At 53.2% G+C, this 20,876-nt stretch overlaps 1 protein-coding gene across 2 annotated transcripts in view; it reads left to right on the top strand.

The window, feature by feature from the left end:
- The first annotated feature begins 5,132 nt into the window (after positions 1-5,132).
- The window catches only part of Cdk18 (cyclin dependent kinase 18), a 24,717-nt gene continuing 8,973 nt past the window's right edge, over positions 5,133-20,876 (top strand). The window contains exon 1 of one of the 2 annotated variants that reach the window (XM_021198073.1): positions 5,133-5,435. The gene's annotated coding sequence lies outside the window, so the exon portion shown is untranslated. Of the gene's footprint in view, positions 5,436-10,282; positions 10,360-20,876 lie in introns of those variants that run through there. The other variant, XM_029539198.1, reaches the window with a different exon arrangement.

Here is a 20,876-nt window from a genome sequence, read left to right as displayed (position 1 = left end):
GAGAGAGAGACAGAGAGTGTGTGTGTGTGTGTGAGAGAGAGAGAGAGAGAGACAGAGAGACAGAGAGACAGACAGAGACAGAGAGAGACAGAGACAGAGAGACAGAGAGAGAGACAGAGACAGAGAGATAGAGCAAGAGAGAGAGAGAGAGAGAGAGAGAGTGTGTGTGTGTGTGTGTGTGTGTGTTTATGTATGCGCATACACATGTCTGGACATTTAGCACACTGGGGAAGGCAGATGAGACACCTGGTACAACCATAAAGCCCCAAATCCCGAACTCCACTGAAATCACACAGAAGTGTCATTTTTTTTCCCCCCAAATTATTCCCTATGTCTATACATCATAGGAAAGCAATGGTCAGGGATCAAAATAGGCTCTGTGCAGCTAGGTCCTGTCGTTCCCCCTGGTTGTTACACCTGTGGCCACACGGGCTGAGGCAGGTTGGTCTAGCCTCAGGTCTGCAGTCCATCTCTGTCCTCCCTGCCAAGGACATAGGGGCTCTTAGGATAAGCTGCTCTGATTGTCATTTCCTACTTCTGAATATTCACTGAACCCCCAAGCCTTAAGCAGATGGTTTTGTGGCTCGCCCAGCCTATAGGAGTCACAGTCCTTTAAATCCTGATGCCCCAAGATATGGACATTTATACTGTGTCCATTCTGCTGAAGAGAAAAATTAAGATGGAGGCCTCTCGTGTCTTCAGGGGAGAGTCAGGTGTCCAACCTTCCAAGGGTTTCTGAAGTGCTCGGGAGAACTCCCCCCCCCGCCTCTCTCTCTCTCTCTCTCTCTCTCTCTCTCTCTCTCTCTCTCTCTCTCTCTGTTGTGTGTGTCTCTCATGTGTGTGTATGAGTATGTGTGCCAGAAGAGCTTTACAGCTGGCCAAGCTTTCCCTGTTGGATGCTGTGAGCCTTCTGGGGAAAGAAGTGGAGCATGCTTGAACTTTGGGTTTACAGAAATTATTCAAATGTGCTGCCCACACAGTCTGGGAGGCAGAGCGGTTTCCAGATTCCCCATATATCCCTCAGGCACCTAAGGATGCCATCCAATCTGCAGAGCAGTGACAGAGAGGGAGGGGTTACCCTGCTCCTCACTCCGACCCTGTGATGCTCAGGTCTGCCAGAATCGCAGCACTGCAAGGACCACCCTGACCTCCCATGAGTCCTCACGTTCTCCCCAGGAAGAAGGAAGGAAGGACCCCAGGAGTGGGGCTCTGAGGAGAGGGGTCAACAGTCTGCAAGAAGGGGAGGAGTACCGATGGGGGGCCATATTTACATCTTGGAACTCATGGCAGCCCCGTGGGAGAGGGACCATCACCATCTCCTACTCAGAAAACAAGCCAGAGATAGAACAGACCAAGGTGACACAGCCGACAGGTCTTCACAGCCTGAGGTCTGGTTCAGAGGGAAGCACAATAGATGTCCCACAGTAGCAGGAGGTACTGTGTAGTATTGCAACAACTCAGCTGTCTGATGAGAAATGTGCAAGAAGATAGGTGTGGTTGAGTGAGGGACACCAGAGCTTTGAAGGAAGCCTTGGAAGGATGCAGATGGGCAGCAGAAAATGATGGTTCAAGCTCCACATTTCACTTCCTACGCCCGCCCAGATGGGCGTAAAGTGCCCACTGCATACTCGTGACCTAGCTGGAGTCCTGCCAACATCAGACACTCACTCTTACCTAGCTAGCCCTTCTCCCCACTTACATGTTGGGAGCTGCCAAGGCCCTGTGTGATTGGGCTCCATATAGATACCTGTCTGAAGCCATTGGAGCCTTTATGTTTGTTTTTGTTTTTTTTTAACAAGATCTAAGTAGCCCAGGCTAGCTCACTATCCTCTTGCCTCAGCTTTCCTAGAGTTGGGATTACAGGTGTCCCACCACACAGCTAAGACAATGCCTCTATTTACATTTTTATCATTTTTTATTGGTACTGGGATTTGAACCTAAGGCTTTGTGACTGCTATGCAAGCTCTGTACACTAAATTACAGCCCTAGCTCTTTATACCCTTTAGATATCCAGCTTGGACTCCATATCCTAGGCCAGGTATGTCTTGAGCTTTCCACAGTTTTGCCTCAGCCTTCCGAGGAGCAATGCCTTTAAAGGGAGGTGAGCTCAGAATTCTGAGGGCAAATGCACACTGGAGACAGGATGATTTGACAGTCTTGGGCCAGGTCACTGACTTTATACTGTCTCCACTGTCACCTGTCCTTTGAGAAGTTGTGCTGGGACAGAATAAAGCTTCTGTCCTTTGCTCCAGACAATGTTGTCTTAACATGTGATGGTCCCTCTGCGCACCTCTCTCTCCGTGGACAGTGAACTGCATGAGAACAGGGCCTGAGCAGAAGGATCTAGGACAGTATCATACCGAAGCGAGGGCTTCTTAAATGCCTGTTGGGTGGACACATGATGGTAACTATCTCTATGGCTCGTTAAGTCTATCTGATATGCACCACAGACGCATGAGATTGACTTTAGTGTCTTTGTCCCATAGGTTGTAAAATCAGGCTCAGAAAGGTTAGGTCATTTGCCCAAGGTCACACAGCAGTAAAGAGAGCAGAGAATGAAGGCACATTTAAGCCTCAGGGCCCTGTCCAGCCTGGCACACCACTGCTCCAACCTTGACTCTCTTGACTTTTTTTTTTTTTTTCCTGGTAGCACAGACACACAGTTCTGTGAATATTCTAACCATCCCTCAAGTCAGGTTCTCCTCTCTCTGCTTCCGGGGCTGCCTCAGTCCAAGACTGTATCACTCTTCACTAGGCTGGACCTCTGACCTTGCCCCCGGCCGCTGGAGAGGGTGTCCTCAGGTGACCTGGTGAGATCTCTTTCCTGAGATGTTCCATGCTGCTCCGTGTCATCCTGCTGATCCGTGAGTCGCCTCTGTTCTCTTCCAGTGACCCTCAGCTCAGACGGAGCACAGGGACTGTCCCCGGGCCACCCAGCACTGACCTCTGCACTGCATTAGTGTCACAATGGGACCATGTTCTGAAGGCTCAGTTGCCAACCTGTGGTTGCAGGGGGCCAAACCCTGGAGTCAGGGTCTGATGGTCACTGAGCATGGACCCCTGAGGGTAGTGGGGCCCCAGACCGCCCTCTCTTCTCTTTGACTCTCAAGCGCCGAGATGAGTGACTTCAATCTTCCACCTGTTCCCAACCATGACATACACTGCCATGGTTCCAAAAGCAACAGTCATTTGTTCGCAGACTGGACCCTCCAAAACCATGCCCCTCCTCCCCCTTCCTCCCTCTTCCCCCTCCCTCTACCCTCTCTTTATACGTTGGTTACCTCGGGCGCTTGTTATAGCAACGGAAAGCAGGCTTGAGCTTCTATCTCATTTGCTTCCCTTCCGTACAAACTCCTGGAGGGGAGGGTCCAGGTTTTTATTTTATCCTCTGGGCTTAGAAACCTGATTACTGCTTGACATGCAGAAGATGTTCAGAAACTGTTTATTGAGACCTTTTGACCTTACCCCCTGGCTCTCTGAAATTCTACCCTTTGGCCCCATCTTCTCTAATCCTCTAAATACTTAGGCATAGTCCAGCCCTCCAACCTTCCCTGGCATTGGCATACCCTCCCTGCTCCCTGTCATCGTCTTCTCCTCTTCCTCTTTCTCCTCTTCTTCCTTCTCTCTCCATTTCATTCCCCTCCCCCTTTCTTTTCTTCCTCCTCTTCTAGAGAGCATGTCTCACTCCTTGACTAACCTAGAATTCACTGGGGAAACCAGGCCGATCTTGAACTTATAGTGATTCTTCTGCCTTTTCCTCCTGCGTGCCTAAGCCTAGGTTTTCCTAGTTACTCATGGAACAGGATGGGTATCCTCCGCCCTAATCCAGAGGCTTGGCTGGAGGCACTCTTTGCAGCCCTTCAGCTTGTAGCAGCCACAGCTGCAGAAAACGCTCATGCCCAGAAAAGTCTCCATGCCCTGGTAGGGAAGGTGGCAAAGAGCTGGAAGGCCCTTTGTGGGATGTCAGCCACCCCTAAGTCACTCTCATGTGGCTGTGACCTCAGAACTCTGTCTTAAAGAAAACTGTGCTCTGTCCAACACCACATTCTCCTCAAAGCAGCCTTCTCAAGGGCACCCAGACTACTGAAGCTACGTGCCATATCTGCTAAAAGAACAGAGGGCAAGGACCTCTTTGATGTAGTCCCGGCAGAGCACCGGAAGCTAGGATAAAAGGGACCCTGCATAAGAACGCTGTCTCTCAGCCCACCCCAGCATTTTGTGGTGTGCTTTAAACAAACAAAAGGTTTATTTATATTTAGCTTGTGTGCACACGCGAATTTCGCCCACAGCTATGTGTAGCCAACACATATGTTTTTGGTGCCATGGATCCCGAAGGTGTCAGATCCCCTAGAACAGGAGCTACAGACAATTGTGAGCAGTCATGCAGGGTGCTGGAAACTCAATCTGGGTCCTCTGCAAGAGCAGTAAGTGCTCAGAACTGCTTAACCATCTCTCCAGCGCCCCTGGCGGTGGTTTTTGACCCCATGCAGTTAGACAGTGTGGGAGAATGAGGGTTGACCTGGGTTCTAAGCTTTGCAGGACTCTGGACTTCTTCAGTTTCCTTTCTGAGACGTAGTTTCCCCTTGTGTAAACTGAGAACTGACTTAGCATTACCTATCCGCAAAGCTTCTTAGATGATTCACTTGGCCAAAAGGACAGAGTTGTTCCTCTTCACAGTGGAAGAGGGATACTGTGTGGGAAAGAACTCTTCCTCCAGGCCATGGAGAGGCAGAGCTGGGGGAGGGGATCAGGGAGATATTATCAGGTAAGTGACAATTTCACACTCCAGTGAAGAGAGGGGGATAGCCAAGGCCCTGTGCCCTGAGATCGCACATTAGCTCTTAGGTGCTAGGCTCTGGGGTCCCAAAATTGGCACTCAGCAGGTTAGGTAGAGACAGTTAAGGACCTGTCCGGTGTGGTCCAGGCCAAAGGGCCTCACCCTGTATTTAGTTTAGGGCCAGCTTATGAGGGGAACAGGAAGAAGCACAGGCCTTAGTTCCCAGAGTGGGAGAAAGGGGTGGCCCCGGGACAGAGGGAGAGCAAGGGATTGGCAGTGGCTGTGGGCAGGGCCGGTTCGGACAAAGGCGGAGTCAACTTGTACACGTGAAAAACTCTGGCTGGGGCCGAGCTTTTGCCTTCCTCCTCCTCTTACCCACCTTCCTGCACCCCTCCCTTCTCCCTTTTCCCTTCTCCCTTCTCCTGCAGCTCAGGTTGCAGCTTCTTTGGGGGGAAACCGTTCACCTTTCCAGGGCCAGGAAGAGCCAGGGTCCCGAGTAGGGACCCCGGCGGGGCGCGGGGCGCAGGGCGCGGGGCAGGGCACCTAAGCCTGGCAGCGCGGCCGCGGAGGGCGGGAGCCGGCTCGCCACGACCGGGACACGCGCAGAGTCCGCCGCGGCGGCCGGAGAGGGGCACCGCGCCGGGCAAGCTGAGCAAAGGTAAGCCGGGCGGTCCTTAAAGGGGCCGTCTGCCTTTGCGCTGGAGATTCGGGCAGAATTCCCCAGCTGCCATAGGGCGATGGGCGCTCGGCAGGCGCGCTTGCGTTTTATTTATTTATTTTTATTTATTTTTATTTTTATTTTTGGTGTGTGTGTGGGGGGGTGAAGGATGCCCTGGGAAAGCCACTCCCAAGTGCCAGGTGCTGAGGCAGAACGCGTGCCCCGCGGGGACTCTGGATCCGGGACTCCCTTTGGCCCTGAGCTCCGTCGGAACCCTACAAAAGCAAAAGTTCCCTCCCAGGCACAAGCCAGGCGCTAAGTGCTTTCCTTATGGGAAGGACAAGGGTCAGGAGTCCCGATAACGAAGGGACTCAGGAGAGTGTAGGGCCAGATTGCCACCTCGAAGGGCTTTCTGGGCTTTCGTGAACTTTCCAGCCCCACAGGCCGTGGGTGGTAGGCCAGAGACCTGGGGAAAACGGAGGACAGGTGAAGCCCCGAGCGCTGGATGCGTGGTGAGGAGGATCTCTTGGGTTAAATCCAGAGAAGCAATGATCCTCCCCTCTTCGTCAGCTGTGGACAGCGGTTGATAGCGCGTGGGAAAGGAGGGTCTTCAAACGCGTGGCTTGACTGCTCTTGTTTGGAGGTCACAAACAGGACTCTGAAAATGGGGTGGGTCAGAGGCCCTGTTCCACGCGGTTGGGGGACAGGCCCCTGATGGCCTTGGGGTTGTTTTCCCTGTACTGAGGGGTCAGCACCCTTCTAAGCTCCAGCGGCCTCATATATTTCTCTTAAGCTTTCCCAGGAGCAGGGGTAGAATTGCCGGATAGAGGCAGCCTTCAGAACCTTTTGAGTTCTAGCTGCTGCCATCTGCCCCTCTTTGCCATCCCAGCTCGGCCTTAAGCATCCTTCCCCAGCCTATCCAGCTGTGTTGTGTGGCCTGGGCCCCTGGGCCGCAAACACTACCAGCTGGCCCCCACCCTATCAGATGTGAGATTCAATGGAGACACATAGCCTACAGAGTGAAGTGGGATAAGTGGGGAGCCAAATCCTTGCGTCTCAAGAACGCATGTCTTTGTCATGCCTTGGGCCTGGGATAGCTTCTGGGGTGTGGCCAACAGGCAGCTGTGGCCGTGGACTTGGGCTGCATCGAGGCTCCCTCTGCCCCAGCTCCTGTCTCCAGTCTCTGCAGTGTGCCCAGCAAGGTGTCATAATAATGTCATGATACTTCATGAGTGTTACGATCACTGATGCACTAGCCAAGGAACAGACTGGGGGAGGGGCGGGTGAGAGTGATGTAGGGAGCTCGATCCAGTCTACATCTGACCCCAAGCCCATTCTCAACCCCTGCTCTGCCTGGGCTGGAATCCTCAGGAAGGAGGGGGTAGCTCTCTAAGTAATCAGGCTCCCCAGGCAGACTTAGGCTTTACCAGAGGGACAATAATCTGAGAAGCAAGTGGATTCCCAAGGAGGGGATAGCTGCCCTGAGATCCAGAGGGAATGGGGCTGTGTTTCTCTACAAACCCTGTGTTCTCTGTCAGTTAATTGGTTCTGCTCCCAGGGGAAGAGGCCCCACTTCATAGGGAAAAACCTGGCTTGGGTCTTCTGACACCTACCTCGCTCTAGCCTCCTCTTCTGCCCCTCCTCCTCTTCCTCCTCCTCTTCTTCTTCCTCCTCTTCCTCCTCCTCCTCTCCTGATTCCATCTTTCCTTCGCTGAGTTTGGGACCTGAAGATGAGAAAGGATGGTCAAACCCAAGCCATTCCTAGAATCCTCCTATTGATTCTGTGGCTCCCAGCAAACTCTCGAACTTGCTCAGTGTCCTGTGTGGAGAGGAGCTCCTGGTTGGGAGGGCTATTATTGTATAACACATGGAAGCCGAGGTGATCATGTGGTGGCAAGGACTGGGAAAGGCGATGTCCTAGTGATGCCCTGGAGCTGAGTCTGGGGCAGAAGACCATGAAACCCCGGCAAGCCAAGGCCTTGGCTAGAAGTTTTCCCCCTTTGGGTTGGAGGGGAGAGTTCTCTATACGAAATGGGGGGAGGGAGGGATGGATGGAAACATGTCAGGAAGGGCCCCCAGTCTGTGCTAGGTACTAAGCTTTCTGGGTACTGGTGGGTCAGGTAGGCCGCCGGACCTTGGCAGGACCCTGCACTTGGGGTAAGAGGACCCTTTCCTGGGACTTAATTATTTGCAGTCCTTGTTCTGCTCTGCTGTCCATGAGGGACTGGCTGGCTGAGTTCCAGGCCTACCTCCTTAGCTCCACTCCTTTGGGAATAAGTCACATTTCTTTCCCTGGGCTGTGTGTCCCCCAGTAACCCTTTTTCTCCTCTTGCCTGGAACCTTCACCTTCGCTCTCTAGGCATTCGCCGCTGAGCTGGCACTTTCCCATCTCAGAGGGTAGGAACACACCAAGGTTAGCACTGGCTCCTACAGCCAAGTGTGCTCACACGCATGCGCGCGCGCACACACTCACACACACTCACACACACACTCACACCTCACACACACATACACACTCTCACATTCACACACACTCACACACACACACACTCACACACACACATACACACACACACTCACACACACACATACACACACACACTCACACACACAGATCCAGAGGCTGCATATCACTATAGGGCTGGAGGCCAGGCTCAGCAGGCACTAGCCTGTGGCAGAGCATCAGGGGGAAGGACAGAGGATCCGGGTGCATTTCAGCCTGGTCAGTCTGCTGGAGCCCGTGTGCAGAATGTTTCAAAGGCCCTGTCAGCTGAGGGGGTCTGAGGTTTGGCTTTGAATTGAAAAGGGTCACAGAGCTGCCTGGTAGCAAGCAGGACCCTGGTGAGTCAGGACACACTTCCAGGGAAGACACTGGCCCAAACTTTGGAAGGAACCATGGTGATACAAACCATCTTTCTGGGTATCACCCTGGATACCCAGGGATATACCACGCCCTCCTTTTGACTCGGTCTCTCCTCATTGTCCTGGCTGTCCTCAGAATGTAGGCCAGGCTGGCCTTACAGAGATCCACTTGCCTCTGCCTCCCAAATGCTAGCAAACTAAAGGTTTATGCCAGAGATTGGTATTGCTAGATATCTTCTTCATCGTGCTTACGGGTGTGTTGTGTTTTAATCTTTCCTTGAGACAGAGGCTCTTGCTGAGCCTGGAGCTCATCCTTTTGGTCAGGCTAGCTACCTGTCCTTGGGTTACCCTGTTCCTGCTGCCTATTAATGTGGTTACAGGGCTGCACTGGCTTTTCCATAGATGCTGGGGATTTGAACTCATGTCCCCTCCCCACCCACACCGACACCCATACCCCATTAAGCCGGAGTGTTCCTTGGAAACAGGCTAAGTGGGAAGAATGGCCCCAAAGTGGCAGGTTGATTTTTTTATTGTTGTTGTTCACTATTTACCGCGCATGTCTCCTGCTAGCCTCTGGTGGAGGCTGAGGCTCAGTGTATAACCCTGCCCCTGCCACTCAATAGTTGGTTGCCTTTGGGTCAGCAATTTGCTCCCTGCAAGCTCCAACCTCCCAAATTTAAAATGGTTCAGGTGGTTTTGAGGGTTGGAGTGAGGTCATGTCTCCCATAGGCCTTAGCTTCTTGCCTTACCTGATGTCATCGTGGAGGGCCGATGGTGCACGGAGTCTTTTCTGACAGCAGGATCTCTGTAGTAGGGACCCAGTGGCTCTGACAGGGAACTGTTCGTCAGAGGCCCACTTCTGGCCTCAGTTCTGCCTGTCACTCTGAGGAGCTTTGGTAGATGACTTTCTTTCTCAGTCCGATCTTCTTGCCTTGAGAAGTAGAAGCATAGAGCGGGGATTTCTAAACCCACCACGCTCTCGGATGCCACCATCCTTTGCCGGTGAGCTGTGTCGTGAGGCCCCACGAGGGTCTTATCCTTGCAATCCTCTAAACTTCGCCGCCCAGGCACCTCTCCTCACTGAGGTCTGGATACCCAGTCCTTGCCATGGCTCAGAGGGGTAAAGCAAATCAAGGGGGCCTCGCCCTCGGGTCATGTTGAAGGAGAAAAATACTACCAAAGAAGTGGGCGCAGGACTCAATGCTACATAAATATCAGGTAGTCAAGGCAGGGACTGTGAGTTACGGCCCCTTCCGAATCTCACCTGCTTTTGAATGGTCTATGAACTAGGAATGGTTTGGGTTTTTATTTTTTTTTGAGTCAGGGTCTTATGTATTCCCATGCTGGCCTGGAACTCACTACATAGCCGAGGGTAACCTTGAAATTCTATTCCTCTCTTCTCTTGGCATATGTCACTATTTACAGTTTATGTGGTACTGGGATTGAACCCAGGGCCTTGCATGCTTGGCGAGAACTCTGCTCGCTGAACGACATCTGCAGGCCTGTTTTGGCTCTTCAAGACCTCATCTTGCTATATGGCCCTGCCTGACCTAGAACTTGATGTGTAGGCCAGGCTGGCCTCGAACCTGAGGTGATCTTCCAGTCTCTCAATTATGAGTACTAAAGTTTTAGGCATGCGCTAGCACTGAAGACCTAGGAGTAGTATATATATATATATTAAGCAATTGGAGGAAAACTCAAAAGAAGAGAATAGTATTTTATGGCACTTAAATTTGTAATCTTAGTGCCTTTAAATCAAAGTTTTCTAGAAGATAACACACTCCTTCCTTCACGAGGGTGGCATCGCCTTCCCACGGGCCTGGCAAGAGTGGTTGACTGACTTCTTACAGGAAGGAAAAATCTTGCTGACCCTTGCTCAAAGTAATCACCCTGTCCCCTGGGCCTTCTCTAAATCATTCTGGAATCTCAAGCTAAAAATACTCTTTTATTTACAAAGAGGTATTGCTGCTTTCCTTCTAGGTAAGCGGTAAGTGGTCATTATGGAGACATCAGAAGACGCAGATGGGAAGAAATGAAAACCGCTCATAGCTCTAGCGGCCAGGTGACCACTGCTGGCATTTTGACCCTTTGCCTGCTTTATATCTGCCATGATGGTGTTTATACGTGCGTGTCTGGGTGGAGTCTGTACGCTGACATGCAGCTTCCCCGGATTGTACCCAGCTGTCCTTTTCACCTACCTCTCATGCTGGACTCATGAGAGACGTTCAGCCAGTGGTTCCTGGTAGATAGCTGGCCCTGCGTGCTGAGGCCCAGGGCTCAGAGGGCCCGGAGCTGTGGGTCTGAGAGTCATCAGCACGGGGTCTTGTGGTTTCCACCCCAGGAGAGGGTGAGATCACCAAGGATATCTGCTGTAGGAGGGAAGAGCAAAGAGGGAACTTGGGGGGTGCTGCCTCAGGGGCAGGTGAGGAAGTGGGTTCACTGGGGGGAGGGGAAGAGACCCAGGAGAGACTGGGCCCGTGAGTCCAAGGCACAAATCAAGGGAGAGGCCTGGAGCTGGCCATGTGCTCATGAGGCCAGTGGGCGGAAAGGAGCCCTCGAGGGGCCTGTGCCCTGGCTGCTGAGTGACACAGACAGGGATATTTAGAGAACAGAGGAAGAGCTGGGGCTGCCCAGAGCCTCTTCAGAGGAGGCATGGAGGAGCAGGAAATGGGCCCAGGCCAGGGTGGTCACCTGGGCCAGCACCGAGGGAGGCCATGTGGAGGTCAAGAAGCAGAGAGGGTAGGGTAATTACCCAAAGCCTGGGCTAGCCAGTGGAGCCTCGTGGGGTTGGTGGGAGTGGCAAGCTGTTGTTTCAGACCAGCCACTCTGATGGGAACAAGGGAGATTAGAAGAGAGTGACCCTCAGAATGTGGCTAGGGGTTAGTGTAGGCCAGGCTGGTGGGAGCGGAGAATAAACAGGACTGCGGTTAAAAGAAGGCAGGAAATTCCCCTTATATACACACCCCCTGTTTGTGGGACTCTGAGGTCTCCTGGGACGCTAGTGTTTAAAGGCCCCTTCCGTGCTAAAGTTAGGCATGGAGACAAAGTGTGAGATGTGATGGGCTACCAAGGGACACTGAAGGGCACTGAACTTGATGTCCTCTGTTCCTGATGTTTGTTGTGAAGACGGTGGTGGTACTGTTCTTTCAGAATTTAAAGAAAACCCCGGATAAGGTTGCAGAATTCAGATTTTTAAGACATAATTTTATGTATATGGTGTTTTGCCTGCATGTATGTCTGTGTGGGGGCATCAGATCTTCTGAAACTGGAGTTACAGTCAGGTGTTAGCTGCCATGTGGTTGCTGGGAATTTAACCCCAATCCTCTGGAAGAGCAGCCAGTGCTCTTAACTGATGAGCCGTCTCTCCAGCTCCCCACCCCCCTTTTTAAAAGATTTATTTATTTTATACGAGTACACTGTAGCTGCCTTCAGACACACCAGAAGAGGGCATCAGATCCCATCACAGGTGGTTGTGAGCCACCATGTGGCTGCTGGGAATTGAACTCAGGTCCTCTGGAAGAGCAGCCAGTGCTTTTAACCCGTGAGCCATCTCTCCAGCCCCAATTAGGTGTGTTTTGAGGACGCAGTGTGATGCTGTGTTACACATATGTGTCAAACAGTGTTAGAGTCTGGGTATTAGCATTGCTTTGCAGTGGGAATGCTTCACAGAGTCTTGCTCTAGTCTCCGTCCTGTGCTCAACAGCAGGATTTACCTGTCCCAATCCAATTCTGTCCCATTGGTTCTCCTTTCTCCTGTCATCCCCCTGCCCCAGCCCCCGACACCCACCATCCTGTTTTCCCCTCATAAGAACAGCTTCCTGTTGACTCTGTGTCTACCTTACTCCACCGACCATAAGCACATCCACTTGCATAGACGGCAAGATTTCCTCCTGAACAGTCGAGTAGCAATCCCAATTTTAAAATCCATTCCTGCATCCTGGGCATTCGGCTGTCGCACTTCCTAGATGAAGAGAGTAATGTCGCAGTGGAGTGGCTCTGCAGACAGATTTCCCTCCCTTCGGGTATGTACACCCAGCACCAAGATTGCTGGGCCACAAATTTGGGGAGTCTTTTGGGTGAGGTCAAAGAGGTCCTTTAAGGTGGACTGCAAGAGGAGCAGGAGAGGAAGAAGAGAGCTTTGAGTGGGAGCAGAGGCTGTGGGTGGAGGGGGCTGGGCCTGCCCTGCTCCTGCTGGTGCTCCTGCACCTCCTCATGCTCCTGCTCCTCCTCCTCCTCCTGCCCCTGTTCCTCCTCCTCCTGTTCCTCCTCCTGCTCCTCCTGCTCATTCTGCTCCCGCCACTCTCCCTCCTCCTCCTGCTCTTGCTTCTCCTGCTCCTCCTCTTGCTCCTCCTGCTCATCCTCCTGCTCATCCTCCTGCTCATCCTGCTCCTGCTCCTCTCCCTCCTCCTCCTGCTCCTGGCCCTGCTCCTCCTGCTCCTCCTCCCACTCCTACTTCTGTTCCTCCTGCTCCTGCTCTTCCTCTTGCTCCTCCTCCTGGTCATGCTCCTCCTCCTGCTTCTGGCCCTGCCCCTGCTCCTCCTGCTCCTCTCCCTCCTCCTCCCACTCCTGGCCCTGCTCCTCCTTCTCCCATCCCTGTGCTTGCCCCTGCTCCTGATCATATACTCCCTGCTTCTCAACGAAATGGCACTTTAGTTGAGAGTTTGGGAGTGGGGAAGGCCCTGTCAACCCAGATGGAGAGTTTTTTCTGTCTACCAGACCCAGACCCGACAGAGGAGAGGGCACTATGTCATATCTCCTTACTAGGAAACACATAATCTCCTTGAAGATCACAGGCAGGCCCTAACTGACTACCTCCTCCTGTGCCTCTCCCCAAAGACAAAGCTATTAGATTCTCTATGTGCAGAGGTCCCTGAGCTCCAAGAAGCCAGAGGGTGGAGAGTGGACACAGGAGGGTTGATGTACTAACCACACGGAGGACCAGGAATGGGGTCTCAGAGAGCCAGGAGGGGCCATCGGGAGGGGCTGGAGCCAGGGCTCAACCAGTGGAGCACCTGCCCTGTGAGCCTCTGGTATAATCTGCCTGTAAGTGACAGGAATCCTAGAAGAGGCCCCAGGACAGTGCCAGCCCCATCCCACAGCCTTGGAGAGTGCCAGATGCATCTGTTTCTTCTCACTGCTCACCCTCTGTGGGATATGTCCATGTGTGACTTCCTGTGAGAATTTCTGCTGGCCAGGAAGTTGTCCCTTCCACCCCACCCTCCCTCCCATCTGCACTGCAACTTATGCAGATGAGGAGGGGGCTAGGGCATAATGGAGCCCTGGAGCCAGCTTTTGCATGTTCACAGGTGGCTGTGGACAGACCATGGTCGTGGAGGAATGCAGTGGGTCCACCCAGCCCTTGTCTGCGCACAGGCAGACAAGGAACGAAGAAGCAGACAGCTACTGAGCAGGGTCAGGTGTTCTGCCAGGCATGTCACAGTGCTATAGCCGGGGACACTACAGTCCCAGGCTGGAGATGTCAGGGGCACTGTGGGGAGAGGTCATACTCAACCCCTGGAGGATGAGTAGCTGGCTCTCCTTTGATACCTGGTCTGCCTGTCACTGTAATTCAGGCCCCTCTTAAGACAAAGAGAGTCGAGAAAGAGAGTCCAGTGTTGGGGGCGTGCGGGAGCTGTACAGCCTGTGCTAAAGTACCCAAGAAGAGAGCAGGGCCCGATCAACCCTCCTGTACTCACTGAAGCTGACCTGGCCAAGGAGACGGTAAAGCTAGAAATAGGGCTCCAGCTGCCTGAAAGAGATAGGAAGGGCACTAGCCCTTGACCACCCATGGTGGGAAGTCCTGGAGCTCACAGTTGGCCATGGTTCTACAGTCTTTGTCCTTGAGGAGTCTAAAAGTTGTGTCTCTCTAAGAAAGAAAACTTCCAGCCGTTAGTCGGTGGCTCAGGGGGCTTCTCGGTCACTCGTTCATTCCTCCTGCGGAGCTGCCAAGTCTGGGTGCCGCGGTGTGTAAGACAGTAGGAGAAACAATAAGAAAGGCCCTGCTCCTGTCCTGAAGGATAGCATGCCTGGTTCTGAGTGTCTGCAGGCTGCTCTGAAGGCGGCAGGAGAGCGCCTCTCGCTTTACCTGGGGGAGGGAAGTGTGCTTGTGTATCCATCCCTTCCCCAGGTGGCGGCGGGCACCAAGTGGGAACATGAGAAAGGACATTCCAGAAGGATGGTGTGTGCAGAGCAGTGGAGCGTGGGCATGGCAAGCATTAGGCAACCGAATAGGACCCTTCCAGAAGGCCTGAGAGCTGACTCTCAAAGGACAAGAGGGCTGGGCGTGGTAGCACACACCTTTGATCCCAGCACACAGGAGGCAGAGGCAGGACTCTGTGAGTTCAAAGCCAGCCTAGACTACGTAGTGAGCTCTACAATGACACAGAGAGACCCTGTCTCAAAAACACCTGAAAGAAAAAGGGGAAGAGGGGGCAATGGGATGCAGACACCAGTGGCCTGTGTACTGGTCCCTGGAGTTTGTGCTTCCTGTGAGGGCTGTGCTCACTTGAGGGATTGCTAGCATGTCAGGGCATCGTGTTGGAAGCAGGCTGAGGGTTGGGCATAGGTGCCCATCATAGTTGGATTAGAGGCGAGGCGTTACCTCTGCTTCCAGGCAAGACTAAGACATGGGGAGCCTTCCAGGCTGCCCTGCCAGTGTGGTCTTTGACACGGATGGAGAACTTCGGTGAGTAAGGCTCACAGCGTGTGGCTCTTACCATAGATCTTTCTGGCCATAATGAAATGTTGTACACCCTTGACCACTGACCTACATCCCAACACCAAAACCAAACAAAAGATGCTGCAAGGGCCCAGAGCCCAACACGTAGCCTCCTGACCTGGCTTCCTGTAGGTTTTGCCCAGCTTGGCCCCAGAAGGCCTTCTCCCGCTTCCTGCATTCCAGAATCTGTAGGAATGTTCTCTGAGTTCAGTCACTGTCCACAGCATCTGTTCTTTGGCAGCGTGACTTCGGGCCTGTCTGTCCTCCTCGGTTCTGGCCACCCTGAAGGCCCCAGGCCTACAGCCCTTCTCATCCAGCTAGGACGGTGGGATGTGTCAGTGAGGAGAGTTCTGGTGGCTGCTGTTGCCCCAGGCAGCGAGGGTAACCAGCATTCCTGTGCCTCATCCTCCTGCAGGATCAGGTGGCGGGGCGGAGGCTATAGGATCTGCCCGCTCCCAGAAGTACAGCTTTCCCTGAAGGCGAATGCTTTTGAGGCCCTGTTTATGACGTCTGCAAACTTGGTCAGCCGTTGACTCTAGTTCTTGAAAATTCCCCCAAGGTACACAGTGGCTATGTGCCTGAGATAGGGGTGGCATGGGGAAGCAGAGGGTATCAGGAAGTCCCCAGTTGTTGGTCTGCTTTGAGGACTGAGGGTCAGCCTTCAGAGTGTGGGCAGCCCCGAATCACACCCTTCAGCCTCTGGCTGTAGGCCAAGACTCATGCCAGAACAGCCGCCCTCCCCAATGCCTTGAATGGAGTCGGTGTTCACACATGCTGCTGTTTGGGGCCCGCACAGTAAAGGAACCACAGTGCCTTGGTGTGGGGACAAGTATGGAGGCAGGGCATCCAGCTGTCCTGGGCCTGAAGTTGACAAACCTGACCCAAAGTACACTCACAAAGCCCACTGGAGGGGTCATGGTGCAGTGAGACGGGAGATCAATCAGGAAGGTCCAAACCCTGACAGTGCTTGGTGCAGGCTGGGTAACTGCAGTCACATTCAGGTAGGAGGCCCCCAGGATGCCTGGAAGGAGTTTGCCGAGAGGATTCTCAGGGCTGGCCTCCGAAGTTATGAAGTGACATTTTTTTTTTTTTTTAAGATTTATTTATTATATGTAAGTACAATGTAGCTGTCTCCAGAAGAGGGCTTGTTACGAATGGTTATGAGCTTGTTACGAATGGTTATGAGCTATACCATGTGGTTGCTGGGATTTGAACTCCTGACCTTCAGAAGAGCAGTCGGGTGCTCTTACCCACTGAGCCATCTCACCAGCCCCTGCCCCTGCCTTTGACTCCTTCTAGTGCCCTGTCTGTTCTGCCAAGCTCCTCCGCCTCCATGTTCTTCAGGATAGGGTCCCAGACTCAGGACACGGATAGACGGTCTTTGAGGTGGTCCTGGGCTACGGGACAGCAGGCCAGTGGGGAGAGGCAGCGGGCAGGGCTGTGTTGAAGCTGTAGCAAGAGCCACCACCATGGGCTATGCTGATGTCATGTGTGATGTCAACTCGGGTTCAGAGGTCATCTGATGCTGAAACTGAACGGCCCCCTCCAACCCCTGGTCTTCCCCCCCTAGCCCAAGTTACCAGGACCTACGCCCACCAGGGACTGCTCCTTGCTTCTGACTGCTAGGCCACATGTCCTTGACCGCTTTCCTACCCCTCCATGAAACCTCCCCTCTCAGCCACGACTTCCCTCCTCTACTGCTGCCGTGTTGGGCCCAGTCCACTGTCTCTCACTTGGGTCTCTATAGGAGATGCCTGTCAGGGCTGCTTGCCCACGTGTAGTCTGTTATTAACACGGAAGCCAGAGGGAGTTCGTTCAGGCATCAGTGGGATCTTGCCACTCATCTGCTCCCATTCTCCCAGATGCCGAGATTCTCCGCACAGCTTGCTCTGCATTCCCCCTGCCCCACTCCGACCCCAGACTCTCTCTCTAGCACTCAGGTCTGCCTCAGGACCTTTGTTTGCATCTGCTCTTCTCCCACCGACCTGCCCCCTCCATATTCTACTCTGAGCGTCCGCAGTTTTACCTCCTTAGGGAGCTCTTTTTAATAAGTTTATTTTTTATTTTGTATGCATTGGTGTTTTTGCCCCACTGTGTGGGGTTATCAGATCCCCTAGAACTGGAGTTGTGAGCTGCTATGCTGGTGCCGGGAATTAAACCCATGTCCTCTGGAAGGGCGGCCAGTGCTCTAACCACTGGACCAGCTCTCCAGCCTCATTTCTAATCACCCTGTTTAAACTCATATCTCTTCTGCTTTCTGTCCTTCCCACTGGATTCTCCTCTACTGCACCCATTGACATCTACAACCCTGCCTGTTTACTGTCTGTACATCCTTACCCCATCAAAAGGTACAAGGCCAGGCTGGAGTGTGGCTCAGTGGCAGAATGCCTGCTTGCCTGTTGATTGGGGTAGGAAAGATCATTTGCAACCTAGGTCTCAGGGAGGGAACAGGACTGGGGAGAACCTCAGCTAGAAGTAGGGAGTGATGTCACCATGATGGACTCGACACCCCAGAAATTGCTCTCTCAATTTGAGCAGGTCAATCCCTTCGTGTAGTCTGTGGGTGCTAACTAAAGCTCTCCATAAACACCCTTTTCCTCCTCGCTGGCTCCTCGATGGCCTGAGTCTGGCCTTCCTTGTGTTCTTATGGTGCACAGTGGCCTAGTAAGGCCTCTCTTTCCCTTAGGTCTGGCTCCTCCTCCCTTCCCCGTGACACCCTTGTCTCTGGCACCAACAGGAAGTGCTGGCAGCTACTGTGTGCCTCGGAGATAAGGAGGTTTTACCTGGGCCAGAGGTAGGAGGCAGGTTGGCTAGGGTCTGCCTACCCAGTCTACCACCCTCGAGGGGCCTGCGCCGTGACCTCCCCCATGACACCCTGCTGGGTGGCACCCCTACGCCACACTTCTCTTTCCCTGGCACCGGTTGCACGGGACAGACCCAGATGGCTCTTTGGCCTGGGGACAAAGGCCACACTGTGCCTGGCCCTGGGCGGGCCTCAGGCTGGGTCACACTGAGCCTTTCTGTCCCTTTCTGTTGGGGATGAGGGGCAGACAGCACCAAGGTGACAAGCCCTTTTCCTGTCTCCCTTCCCCCTCGGCCCCCAAATCTGAGGAGCTGATTCTCCCAAGGCAACAGGGACAGAGCATCTTGTATCAGAGCATCTTGTGTCTTGAGCTTGGGAACAACAAACCATTCACTGCCCCGGGTGCCCTGTCACACCCAAGACCCCATTGCGTTCAATGCCCTAATTGTCCCCAGCGGAGAGAAGTAGGCACTCTCTGCTCTGGTCACCATTCCTGCGGCCTGTGCTCATGTCACCATCAGGAAGTCTATCCTTACGTCTAACCTCCATTCCTCATGCTGTAGTGACAGCCATTTCCTCTTGGCCGCTTCTCCAGCAGAGAGAACAGCTGGTTGCTATTGCTGTGCAGTAGCCCAGCACACTGCTCAGGTCAAGCCTTGAGCCTAGAGCCTGGGCCCCCATTCTGCATTTCCAGCTTTTCCTTTCTGCTCCATCCCCCACTCCATCCTAAGCCAGCTATTGGCTCTTTGCTCCTAACTGAACCCTAGAGCAGATGGGATTGTGGCTTGGTCCTTGTCTTGAAGAAGTCATCCACCCGGACCAAAAACCTGGTGACATGACAAAATCACAGCAGCTACTGGGAGATCCCTGAGCCAGCAACCCATCACACAATCCCATAAGCCCACCCCACAGGATGACTGTAGGGAGAGCTTTTTAAATATGGTTCTGGTTCCTCCTGGTAGAGCTGAAGCCATGAGCAGCCAAGTGCATGTGTCCCCTGCCTCCACTAGAATGGCCTTGGCCGTGTGCCCCATGTCCCTTCAGCTATGGACACACACACACATACACACACACACACACACACCCTGTTCCCCTTGGCTTACTCCTAGAGTGTAAATATGTTCTCCAGTCAGAGCAGGTCCCCCTTTATAGGACTCCTGCCACGGCGTCTGTCTCCTTCCTGTATCCTCTGCAGGTCTGGGGGTTCCCCTCCTAACCCAGAAGACAGTTTGGAAGGATAAGCTGATAGTTAGCCCTCACCTGAACACCCGAACCCCAGATCCTGCCAACCATGTCTCTGCATGCCGGCTATTGGAGACACTGTCTTAAAAATATATCTTCTGCCTGTCTTGGAGGGACAAGCCTGTAATCGTAGCACTGGAGAGGTTGAGGCAAGAAGACTGGAAATTCAAAGCTAGCCAAGGCTACATCGAAATACCCATTGCAAAAGGAGAACAGCCTGGAACCATGGCTCAGTGGCCGAGGGTGCTGGCTGTGCTTCCAGAGGACCTGAGTCCTCTGCCTAGAGCCCATATCAGACATCTCACAGATGCCTGTAACTCCAGCTCCAGAGGATCCACCTCCCCCTTCTGGCCCCCAGGGGTGCCTGCATACATGTGACATATACATATATACACAGGTATACACATACACACACATATAACATAATTTTTATTTTTTATTATTTTTTTATTTTATTTTTTTATAACATAATTTTTAAAAAGATCTTGATAGTGAGGAGAAGGCGACATTTTCCTCGCAAGGCCCTGGGTTCGGTCCCAAGCGTTACCCTAGGCTCCAGTTCCGGAAGCTGGTAGTTTGGATCTTTTTTTCTGATGTTTCTGTTCATCCCGGCATTCAGCACACCTGGACAGTAATGGGCATGTACCCAGAGTCATCGCCGTCCTCCAGTCTTGCTGGGAATGAGAGATACCAGGCAGGGTGTGATAAGTCTTCTTGTCACTGAGCCCATCTGTCCCTGTTGCCTCCTCAGAGCCTCCATGGGTCCTTTCAGCTAGATGCCACACACAGGGCAGGTAGCAGGGGGACTATCTTCTGGGAGCTTTCTCCCAGGGTTCTGCAGTGAGCAGGCTGAGGCTGAAGGAAGACGTGAAAAGAGCAGGACTCCAGGGGGAACCCAGGTAGGCAAGGCAAGGAAGCTGGGGAGAGCCCGCAGCGGGTGTCATCGTTAACCTGAGTTCCTTGGGAACAGGGGTCTTGGTTAGTTTCTGTAACCTAGTGTCCGGCACGATGCTGTACGCAGGAGATGCTCCATTGGCCGTGTGCTGAACTGACTTGGACTGCAAGCTGCTCAGCAGAGAAGGCCTCAGCTGGCAGCGCAGACCGGAGCCTTCTGCTTGGAAAGGCACAGGCCTGGGTCAGGAGAGCCTGAGGGCCCAGCTCAGTGGTGGTAGGGGCAGCCGGGAGCATGGAGCGCCAGGGAGTGGACCTTTTCAAGGCTCATAGAGGATGGAGGATAGGATCGTTAGGCAAAGCAAACATGTTATTGACCCATAATCCTTTAAACCAGGAGGATTCAGGAGGGGCCTGGTTGCCTTGGCAACTGGGTGCTAGCCAGCCGTAGGCCTGAGCATCCTCCAGAAGTGGGTTATAAGTAGGCCCAGGGAGGAGTGCAGGTGGCCCCTCCCAAACAGGGTTATTAGCCTTACCTGGTGCCTTCCTGGCCAGGATGGGGAGATCAAAGGGTATTGTAGCCTCTAGTTCCTGAAGCCCCACTGTAGGTGAAGGCTTTGTGGGGCCCAGCAGGATGGAGATATGGTTGTGAGAGAGCCTATGAAGCAGGTGGAGGGATGAGCCTATAGAAAAAGCACAGTGGTTCATGCCTTTAATCCCAGCATTCAGGAGGCTGAGGCAAGTGGATCTCTCTAAGTTCTAAGCCAGCCTGGTCTACATAATGATTTCCAAGCCAGGCAGAGATACGCAGCGAGACTATCTCAGAATAGAGATAGAGGAAGAGGAAAGGGGGGGAGGGAGGGAGGGAGGGAGAGAGAGAGAGAGAGAGAGAGAGAGAGAGAGAGAGAGAGAGAGAGAGAGAGAG

This window comes from Mus pahari, chromosome 5 (genome assembly GCF_900095145.1).
Source record: "Mus pahari chromosome 5, PAHARI_EIJ_v1.1, whole genome shotgun sequence".
NCBI lineage: Eukaryota > Metazoa > Chordata > Mammalia > Rodentia > Muridae > Mus > Mus pahari.
Note: the sequence above shows the minus strand (reverse complement) of the source record. Positions and strands in the feature narration are given on the sequence as shown.